The following is a 12,500-nucleotide window of genomic DNA, read 5'->3' on the forward strand; positions in this document are numbered from 1 at the left end:
CTTAGACTCTTTTCTACTCTAGGCACATGGCCCGAAATTTTAGGGGAGGAGCAATTGATTAGATTGACCCCAGTGCGCAACTGGTACTTAATTTATCGACCACGAAAGGATGAAAGGCAAAGTCGACCTCGGCGGAATTTCAATTCAGAACGTAAAGACAGACGAAATACCTATTTCTTTACTACCCACAAGGGGCTAAACACAGAGAGGACAAACAAGGACAGACGAACGGATTAAGTCGATTTTATCGACTCCAGTGCGTAACTGGTACTTATTTAATCGACTCCGAAAGGATGAAAGGCAAAGTCGACCTCGGCGGAATTTCAATTCAGAACGTAAAGACAGACGAAATACCTATTTCTTTACTACCCACAAGGGGCTAAACACAGAGAGGACAAACAAGGACAGACGAACGGATTAAGTCGATTTTATCGACCCCAGTGCGTAACTGGTACTTATTTAATCGACTCCGAAAGGATGAAAGGCAAAGTCGACCTCGGCGGAATTTGAACTCAGAACGTAGCGGCAGACGAAATACTGCTAAGCATTTCGCCCGGCGTGCTAACGTTTCTGCCTGCTCACCGCCTTAGACTGGTACTTTAATTATCGACTCCGAAAAGATAAAGCTGACCTGGGTAGGATTTGAACTCAGAACGTAAAGAGTCGGAACAGATAGAATAAGCCTTTCTATATGATGCTCGTATTATTCTGTCAATTTGGCGCGCCTCGGTTGGGTAAACGAGACAGTTATCTTAAATTTGGATATGACGTGAGTCTACACACAAGCAGCTACTCTAATTAAGATCTATTCAGTTATTGAAGGCTCACTTTCTCCAGTAGCGGAGCTGGGGGTAGCACTTTTGGGCCTGCTGTATAAGCCTATATAGGACTAAGAGCACGCTGTGGGATGCAAATTCAGAGCTTCCCGGGCTGTACATTCTCTAGCCATGTCACTGGTTTTCTCTTCTAGATATAGCGTAATGACATAATCCTTTTTACTCTAGTAACAAGGCCCGAAATTTTGGGGGAGGGGGCCAGTCGATTAGATGTGCCCCACTACGCAACTGGTACTTAATTTATTGACCCCGAAAGGATGAAAGACAAAGTCGAACTCAGAACGTAGCGGCAGACGAAATACCTATTTCTTTACTACCCACAAGGGGCTAAATACAGAGAGGACAAACAAAAGGATTAAATCGATTACATCGACTTCAGTGCGTAACTGGTACCTAATTTATCGACTCCGAAAGGATAAAAGGCAAAGTCGACCTCGGAGGAATTTGAACTCAGAACGCAGCGGCGGACAAAATAGCACAAAGCATTTCGCCCGGCGTGATAACGTTTCTGCCAGCTCGCCGCCTTAGCATAATGACATAATGCTGACCCGACTACAAGATGCAAACCTTTGATTTCCAGTTTGTTATCCAGAACCCAATCCATTTGACTGCAAGTGTTCTTAAATTCGAGTTGGTCACTGCTCTAAATAATTCCGTGCCTTACAACAGATCTGCCTAAGATAAAACAACAACCCTAACCACAACAACAACATAGCAAGTTTGCCAATAGCGGTTACCAAATTTTGCGCGTGGTAACACGGAAACCTATACGTGGTCACTCGATCTACTAAAAATTGCAACCAAATTCTCTATTAAATCATACCCTATCACTTTAAATAAAGAACAGTACATTGCACAGTGTAGTCCCTGTTACACAAAAAAATGCTGATCCGAAGCGAATCAACAACAACAACAACAACTACGAGTTTTGCATTCTTTAGTGTTCTCCTTCTTTTCTTCCTTCATTCCTGCTCTTTCTTGTTCGACATCAGCTTTAAAAAGACAAATGGAGTGAAACTCTTTTCCTACGTTCAAACCCGGCAAGATATCATCAAGGTTCTCTCTGAACTTTTTTTGTCCATGGCCTATGATAAAAATGACTTCAACCATGCCCCCCCTCCCACTCACCGCCATCCTATTTTTTATTCATACATAATGTTTAAATAAAATAATATAGGCGCAGGTGTGGCTGTGTAGTAAGTAGCTTACTTCAAACACATAGTTCGGGTTCAGTCCCACTGCGTGGCACCTTGGGCAGTGTCTTCTACTATAGCCTCGGGCCGACCAAAGCCTTGTGAGTGGAGTTTGTAGACGAAACTGAAAGAAGCCCGTCGTGTATATAATATATATATAATATATATATATATCTATATATATAATATATATATATATATATATATATATATAATATACACGACGGGCTTATATATATATATATATATATACATATATATACACGACGGGCTTCTTTCAGTTTCGTCTACCACATCCACTCACAAGGCTTTGGTCGGCCGAGGCTATAGTAGAAGACACTTGCCCAGGTACCACGCAGTGGGACTGAACCCGAACCATGTGGTTGGTAAGTAAGCTACTTACCACACAGCCACACCTTCTTTTTAGGAATAGCTAACCTTTGTCTGCATTATCAAGAGTGTCCTTTATTTTTAGGATAAATGTATGGAGTGAAGGATATTTACCTGCTATACCTAGCAGATCGAGTTACCATGTAGAAGTTCCTTCGTTGGTTTATATAAGAACAGAATTGTTAGTCTTGTTTATTCCCTTTTCGCCACTCAACAGTGATAGAAAATACCTATCATTAAAGGTGTTCCAACGAGGACCATCTCATCTCTTTGAATATATAAGAAAGTAAATTTATATATATATGTTAGTGTGTCTGTGTTTGTCACCCCTGCCATCGCTTGACAACCGATGTTGGTGTGTTTACATACCCGTAACTTAGCGGTTCGGTAAAAGAACCCGATAGAATAAGTACTAGGCTTACAAAGAATAAGTTCTGGGGTCGATTTGTTCAACTAAAGGCGGTGTTCCAGCATGGCCGTAGTCAAATGACTAAAACAAATAATACAAATAATACAAATGTCTTTCTCACTAAAGAAATCAGTGTATCTTTCTTTTGCCTTTTACTTGTTTCAATCATTGAACTGCGGCCATTCTGAGGCATCGCCTTGAGGAATTATGTCCGGACCTTATATAAAACTGTAGGATGTGAGTTGAAGATTCGACTCCTATTTCTAATTGGTCAAGCATCCACATAGAGGTTTTATTCGTTGGCTAGTATTTCAATGTTTTCTGCGCAATCGAATTAGTCCAGGTGATAGCCCAAATTCGAAGACACCAGAGGTTCTGTGAGTGACCAAGAACCAATACATTGAATGGAGGGGGAATGAAAGGGAAGAGGTGCAAGGGAGGAGGTGTATGAGAAGGAGGAGGTGGTGGTATGGTGCTGTTGTGATGGTGGATTAGTACCAGATTAACTATGACTCGGCAGATTATTTATCAAAGGTATACATACCAGCCATGATCATCCACCTTTTTTTGTCTATTCGCAGAGTCCATTTCTGCGTGTCCATCTCTGAGATGGTAGTATGTGATTCGAGAGAAATTTACCTGTTATTTCCAGCAGGTCGGATGATCACATCGGCACTGTGTCATTAACTTGGCTTTGCATATCGCTCGAGCTTATTGCCGAGTCTCTCTCGTACCTACACAAAAACTCAATTTTTCTTTTACCTTTTATCAAAAAAAAATCTTAGGTGTGGGGCATATTGGAAAATTTTCTTTCTTATATATTCAAAGAGATGGGATGGTCCACGTTGGAACACCTTTGAGCATGGGTATTTTCTATCACTGTTGAGTGGCGAAAAGGGAATAAACAAGACTAACAATTCTGTTCTTAGATAAACCAACGAAGGAACTTCTACATGGTAACTCGATCTGCTAGGTATAGCAGGTAAATATCTTTCACTCCATACATTTATCCTAAAAATAAAGGGCACTCTTGATAATGCAGACAAAGGTTAGCTATTCCTAAAAAGAAGACGTGATAGTCATGGATAGATTGAATACGTTTGCTGCTGATTGTTTTTGGTCAGTGCAGACTTTGACAACACCTTTGTTCCTATACAACGATGGAGCCATCATATCTAACAACACGCCACTGTTATGTGTAAAATACGCGCTTCAGATTGGCTAAAATACCCAAATTTTGCAAATTTTAAAGGCTAATAACTTTTTAATTGTGGATTTATAGGGCAAATGAATTTTAGTTTCATAATTAGGATACAAAACTTAATCCATACACCAAATTTGAAAACAGTTGGAACAAAATTATAAACAGTGACGAAAACCACAAAGATCTTGATTCTATTATTTGCTTTAGTCATTAGACTGCGGCCATGCTGGAGGCACGCCTTGAAGAATTTTTAATCGAATGAATTGATCCCAGGACTTATTTTTTAAAGCCTAGAATGGTGCTTATTTTATCGGTTTCTTTTGTCGAACTGCTAGATTACAGGGACGTAAATACACCAATATTGGTTGTCAAGCGATAGCGGGGACAAACACAGACACACACAAATATATATATATATATATATATATTATATATATATATATATATATATATATATATACGACGGGCTTCTTTCAGTTTCCATCTACCAAATCTACTTACAAGGCTTTGGTCGGCCCAAGGCTATAATAGAAGAGATTTGCCAAGATGTCACGCAGTGGGATTAAACCTGGAACCATGTGGTTGGGGAGCAAGCTTCTTATCACACAGCCACACCTGCGCCTATACACACACACACACGACGAGCTTCTTTCAGTTTCCGTCTACCAAATCTACTCACAAGACTTTTAGTCGGCCCGTGGCCATAGCAGAAGACACCCTCCACCCTCCAAGGACTGAACCTGGAAGCATGTGTTTGGAAAGCAAGCTTGTTACGACTCAAATGGACACAGTGGTCACGGTTGGAACACCTTTGATCATCGGTCTTCTTAATCAGAGCTGTCTTCGTCTCAACAACACCAATTCTGTCCTTGCATCCACAACGGTTTTTTTCTTCTCTTTAGTTTCATTCAGTAAACTGCGGCCATGCTGGAGCATTGCCTTGAAGGACCCAGTATTTACTTTCAAAACTGGTACTTATTCTGCCGACGTTTTAGCCATGGACGCACACTCACCAACTTCGGTTGTCAAGCGGTGATGGGGGGGGGGGATTAACACACACACACACACACTTCCGGCTAACTAATCCACTCGAAAGGCTTTATTTGAATAGTTTGATGCTATTGTAGAAAATACTAGCCCAAAGGCCACGCAGTGGGACTGAACCCGCGGTCGTTTGGCTGGCTATCTGGCTGGCTGGCTGGCTGGCTGGCTGGTTGGTTAGAAAGCAAGCTTCTTATCACACAAACATACCCGGATTTGTGCTTAGACTGGAGTTGACTTTTGACACATACCTAAAACTCTCCTTTAAAATAGAGAGAACGACACGCAATCTTGTACTCCGCAGTTATATTTTCTCTTCCCATTTCAACAATTATTCTGAAGAACGTTTTCTATGGGTGAGAGAGGCGAGATAGAAGCAGCGATTATCATAAACAATTTCGCTATTTCCTATATTTTGTAAGAAAGACCATACAATATAGGTCAACCATTATGTTATACTCAACCCTTTAAGACAAATTATTATCATGGTTGTTGTTGTTGTTATTATTAATATTATTATTATCATTATTATTATTACAATTATGATTATTATATTATCACCAAAACTTATAGTTAATGAAGAATTAATTGTTTTTACACCCCTGACGAAAATCGTGCCACATTTGGACATTTTCCTCTCTATGACATTTCGAGGCTGTGTTTGAAATCAATGTTGGCGAGGTCAGAGATGCTAGCTGAAAATAGAAGTCAGGGCCGCGGCACGGTAGCTAATCTAAGGTTGTGTGTGTGTGTGGAAAGAGGAGGAGTGAAAGAGAGAGAGAGAGAGAGAGAGAGTTGGTGGGTGAGCGAGGGTGAGACTCAAAACAGTTCAATGGCTACATTTTGCCTGCTGTGACGTAAATATGAGAGGAAGTTTATCATATAATAGCTTACTACTAAACAAGACAGTGGTGTAACGGGAGGGAGGGAGGGAGGAAGACTGCTGGTTTTGCGTGTATGTGTGTATGTATATGTCAGTGTTTACGTGTGGTTCTATATATGTGTATAGATGTGTGTGTGTGCGTGTATGCGGCTAAGAAGTGAGTATTTTGTGTGGGAGGCTACATCAGAGTATTTGTCAATACGAGAGAGAGAGAGAGAGAGAAGATATGGTTTGCATGTATGTATATATATCAAATAAATGTATGTATATATATACATATGTGTGTGTGTGTGTGTGTGTGTGTATTAAATATATAATTGAGTATGTGTGTAGTGTATGTGAGTATGTATCTGTATGTGTTGTTACTAAAAGTTTCGTTCCCGCGTTTGGGTGTGTGCATGTCTATACGTCTGCATGTATGTACGTAGGTACGTATGTGTGTATGTTGGTACTCATTATTTTTTTGAAATCATTTCTTTTATCTCAATGTTAAAATTTTTTTTTGCCGATGACACTCCCGGACCCTAAGTAAGGCATGTGTAAAATTTGAATGAAATTGGTTGAGTAGTTCTCAAGTTTTAGGGAAACACAGACAGACACACATTCTCAGTTTTATATATAAAGATATATATGTATATGTATATAAATATATATGTATGTTTGTATGTATATATATGCTTTTATTCATTTGACTGCGGATATGCTGGAGCACCATCTTTAGTCGAACAAATCGACCCCAGGACTTAGTACTGCACACACAGATCAGACGGCACACACAGATCAGAAGGGCGGTGGGTTATACAAGACTTATATATTGCTTTGTATATATAAAACAAAAATTGGCGTTTAGAATATCTGATGGTCAGTGTGTGTGTCAGAGTTGTGTTTTATTTCTCTACTTGGTTTTAAAATTCTAGTGTATGAAAAATGTACCATAAATTCATCTCTTTTTACAACGTATAAAAACAGAAGTAGGACCTTTTCGGTTTGAACGGCAGTTTTTTTCTAGCGGTGTCATATGAAATTGTCACCCATAATTATGACCCTAGTATCGATCTATTGCATTTCAATCTTTTTAAGGGTTAGGGTTAGGGGTGGGGGGAAAGGTATCTTTTTTTCTTCATAAATGTAAATAAACCCAATCTGTTTCTTAAACGAGAGACATATTCATACGGCACAGAATGTCTTTTTTACCTCAATAGACGTATTTGATTGGTTGAAATTGAAGAAATTGAAGAAAAAACAACAACAAATATCTTACAAACTATAGAATTTTCTCAATAAAGCCAAAAGAAAAAGATGTTTTATAAATACATTCTACCAGTATACGAAGTTTAAAATTTTTTAATTACCTAGAAATGATGTTAAAAATTGCCGTTCAAACTGAAAAGATCCCAGACGTATATATGTATGTATGTATGTATGTATGTATGTATGTATGTAAGTATGTATGTATGTGTGTATGTATGTATGCATGCATGTATGTATGTATGTATATATGTATGTATGTACATCACGTGCGTGATATGTAGGTATGCATGCATGTGTGTGCATACAGCTGTGTTAACTGTTATACACCTACAACTATGCTGACACCGTGTACAATACTGCAAAACATCTATAGGCTCACCGTTCACACACGGTAACGTATCTGAAAATTGTGACTACGGTATGTAAACACATATACAAGAACTGTATAACACACCTACAGCATTTACACAATAACGTCTGTGTTTACACAGGAAAGTACGTTTCGACCACACTGGAACACGCTTATAAACTTTGTTTACACTGTGGATCAGAATATAAAATAAAATAAATGCGCCCCTTTAAAGCCTAGCCAGGCTCATGGGCCCGTTTTCCCGGTTTCTATGGCGTATGTGTTCCCCAGCTGGACGGGACGTCAGTCCATCGCAGCGCTACTCATTTTTTCCAGCTGAGTGGACTGGAACAACGTGAAATGAAGTGTTTTCTCAAGAACACAACGCGTCGCTCGGTCCAGGAATCGAAACCACAATCTTACGATCATGATGCTGACACCCTAACCACTAAGCCACGCGCCTCCACAGATCAGAATATGCAATTGCGTTTAATCTGCGTATCTAAACTACAACTATTTTTGACACTGTGTAACACACCAAACTCTATAACATACGACTTTTGCAGTGTGTAACGTTGTGTAAAAGTAGTTGTAAGTATTTCAAACACATTTGGGACCTTGTTTACTATGCATAACACATCAATAACTATGTTTGCTGTACGACATGTTCAAACGTATTTACAGTGTAAGTCATCTGCGACTGCGTTGGCACTGTATAACACATTCTACAAAACGTGTTTACGTTGTAACCCATACACAAATGCAGGCATGACTGCATGGTAAGAAGTTTGCTTCCCAACCACATGGCTCCGGGTTCAGTTCCACTGCGTAACACCTTAGACAAGTATTTTGTATTATTGCCTCGGCTTGGCCAAAGCCTTGTGCGTGGATATAATAGAGGGAAATTGAAAGAAACCTGTCGTGTATGTATGTATGTATGTATGTATGTATGTATGTATGTATGTATGTATGTATGTATGTATATATATATATATATATATAGATATATATATATATATATATATATCTATATATATATATATATACATATATGTATACATATGTGTGTATGTATGTATGTATGTATGGCAAATGAAAGACGGAAGATAGAACATACGAGAATTTATTATTATTTATTATTAATCACAACAATTGTTTCGACACATCTAGCATCGATTCCTCTTGCGGGACACTCAACAACTGGTGCAGTAGCATGTATATATATATAAATCGAAGGAGGGGCTTTCTCCGTCCAGGTTGCGGATCCGTGGAACAAGCTGCCAGACGAGATGGTTAAGATGCCGACGACCGCTTTGTTCAAAGTGTCCCTTGATCTCAAGTGGCCTGAACTCTTTACATGAACACCACCCTGTACATAACTCCATGTCCCCCTACATGGCCTTGCTTTTTGCTTTTTGAGCCCAAAATTAACTAACATATATATATATATATATATATATATATAATATATATATATATATATATATATATTATATATATATATATGGTGTGTGTGCGTGTGTGTTCGTGTGTGTGTGTGTTTGTTTGCGTGTGTCTGTGTCTGTGTGTGTCCGTCCAACCACCGCTTGATAGCATATGTTGGTGTGTTTATGTTCCCGTGACTTAGAGGCTCGGCAAAAGAGACTGATAGAATAAGTACCAGGTCGTAAAGAAAAATTAGTACTGGGGTCGATTCTTCAAAGGGATGCTTCAGCATGGCCGAAGTCTAATGACAGAAACAAATAAAAGATAAAAGATGTTTGCAACACATCTACAAATGTGTTCACACTATGTAACAAATCAACAACTGCGTTTACACACTGTAACACAGTCTACAAATGTGTTTACACTGTAACACATCAGTTGTATTTTCACTGTTGTAGAGCTACAAGTGCTTTCACAGTGTAACACATGTATTACAATGTGTAACACATGGCACTCCGTCGGTTACACGAGGCGGGTTCTACTTAATCCGATCGACGGAACAGCCTGCCCATGAAATTAAGGTGTAAGTGGCTGAACACTCCGCAGACACGTGTAGCCTTAATGTAGTTTCTCAGGGAGATTCAGCGTGACACAGAATGTGACAAGGCCGGCCCTTTGAAATACAAGCACTAATCATTTTGCCAGCTGATTGGACTGGAGCAACTTGAAATAAAGTGTCTTGCTCAAGGACACAATACGTCGCCGGGAATTGAACTCACAACATTACGATCCTGAGCCGAATACCCTAACCACTAAGCCAAGCGACTTCACTGCAACACTTATACAAGTGTATAAATGTAAACAAACAAATATTTGTTCTTTCATTAGAAGCGTCGAAATGTGTACTTTACGATTCAAATAACTCTTTTACCCTTTTACTTGGAGCACCGCCTTTAGTCGAGCAAATCGACCCCAGGACGTAAACATACCAGCATCGGTTGTGAAGCGATGTTCGGGGAGGGGGGGCGACAAACACAAACATATATATACATATACATATATACGACGGGCTTCTTTCAGTTTCCGTCTACCAAATCCACTCACAAGGCTTTGGTTGGCCCGAGACTATAGTAGAAGACACTTGCCCAAGGTGTCACGCAGTGGGACTGAACCCGGAACCATGTGGTTGGTAAGCAAGTTACTTACAACACGCAGAGTTGCAGTTAGAATAGCAGAAATACTGAGTAAATTACCTTCACAAGACGAAGAAATTCGTCAACAACCAGCCATGGGACTCGAACCCACATATACAAGTGTGTTACATGTCTATAACTGTGTTTAATATGTACAACGCATTTACAGGAACTAGTTACTGGAATACATTTCCGGTCGTATGTCCTCTTATATTTGTGGACATGTCTTTCCCTTTAGTGCATTCGAACCTTTGTTGTTTTTGTTACATCTGGCCTCAATTCATTGCTCCTTTGTTTTTCCTCCATCTGTTGCCATCGTTGTCTGCTCATGTATGATGGTTATTGCAGGAAGGGCCTCAGATCTTTGTTCAGATGTGTACTTCCTACCATGCTACATAAAATTCCGTACATACATGTTTGTGTGTGTGTATGTATGTGTGTGTGTGTGTGTGTGTGTGTGTGTGTGTGTGTGCATGTGTGTGTGTGTGTGTGTCTAAGCGTGACTTAGCTCAAGTGGTGTTGGCAGGCAGTGAGGATGGTAATAAGCCTTTCTGCGCTATCCAGCAGCCTCTTGTGGCTTTAGCTCATTGTCACAACCTGTTAGCACTTTCTTGATACCATTAAAGTGAGGTCAACAGTTGAACTTTGTGACCTTTCACTAAATGTTAATGAATGCAAAAATATTAATTAGATTTTCAACTCGTGGAAATAATATGGTTCAGAAATTTCTTATTTGGAGATGGTATGTAATGTAATAGAAGGATGTTGGCAGAGTCGTTAAAGCGACGAATACAATGCTTTGTGTTATTTGTTCAACCTCACTGAGTTTTGAGTTCAATTCCCGATGTATCCAGTTTTGCATTTTATCATTCGGGGTCGATGAATAGAGTAGTAGTAAGTCGTCGAATAGAGCAGCGCTCTGCAGCCTCATTCCACTTGCGGCACACTTATATTCTTTTCAAAATTTGGCGGCACACCAGAACTAAAAATATAGGGGAAAAAATTGTATTCAGGTTACACTGTGACACACCTAGCAACGTCTCGTGGCACACCAGTGTGCCGTAACATATCGGCTGTGGATCACTGGAATAGAGCTGGGATCTTTATGGATTGGGTCACTGCATGTCGAAATACTCTTTTACTCTTTTACTTGTTTCAGTCATTTGACTGTGGCCATGCTGGAGCACCGCTTTTAGTCGAGCAAATCGACCCCAGGACTTATTCTTTGTAACACTAGTACTTATTCTATCAGTCCCTTTTGCCGAACCGCTAAGTTACGGGGACGTAAACACACCAGCATCGGTTGTCAAGCGACGTTGAGGGGGGACAAACACAGACACAAAAACACACACACAAATATATATACATATATATATATATATACATATATACGGCGGGCTTCTTTCAGTTTCCGTCTACCAAATCCACTCACAAGGCTTTGGTCAGCCCGAGGCTATAGTAGAAGACACTTGCCCAAGGTACCACGCAGTGGGACTAAACCCGGAACCATGTGGTTGGTAAGCAAGCTACTTACCACACAGCCACTCCTACGCCTACGAAATCTTTAAAAAAATTTTTTTTAATGTTTCATATATTTAGATGTAATTTTTGACACTGAATCCGAATTTGTTATTCATTTATTCCAGGAAAATTTTGCGAAAATATTACAGGTGTTCAAAGTTTGATCATGTTCAGAATTTTCAGCCAATCAGTAAACAGCACGTTCGCTTCCTCTTCCATCATCTGTCACAGTGGCGAGAAGGAGCAGAGGTGCCGGCATGTCAAAATCTCTATACCTATTTCTATTTCTTTATTGCCCACAAGGGGCTAAACACAGAGGGGACAAATAAGGACAGACAAACGGATTAAGTCAATTACATCGACCCCAGTGCGTAACTGGTACTTAATTTATCGACCCCGAAAGGATGAAAGGCAAAGACGACCTCGGCGGAATTTGGACTCAGAACATAATGGCAGACGAAATACCACAAAGCATTTCGCCCGGCGTGCTAACGTTTCTGCCAGCTCGCCGCCTTCAAAATCTCTATACCGTTCTCGAATCGAATTCCTACTGTTACGGAACACTCCCTGTGCGCATGCACAGCATCTTTGGTAATTATGGAAACAGAGTTCTTTGTAAGCAGTTATGGAACATGTGGTGGGTTATACTCCTTGGTTTCTATAGAAACTGTTCTTTGCTTACTATGCTAACAGAACTTCACGGTGATGTGTAAAATACTCGCTTCTGATTGGCTAGAAATATCCAAGTTTTGCAAACTTTAAAGACTAATAACTTTTTTATTATAAATTTATAGGAAAAATGATT

The sequence above is a fragment of the Octopus sinensis genome, linkage group LG8, assembly GCF_006345805.1.
Source record: "Octopus sinensis linkage group LG8, ASM634580v1, whole genome shotgun sequence".
Classification (NCBI taxonomy): domain Eukaryota; kingdom Metazoa; phylum Mollusca; class Cephalopoda; order Octopoda; family Octopodidae; genus Octopus; species Octopus sinensis.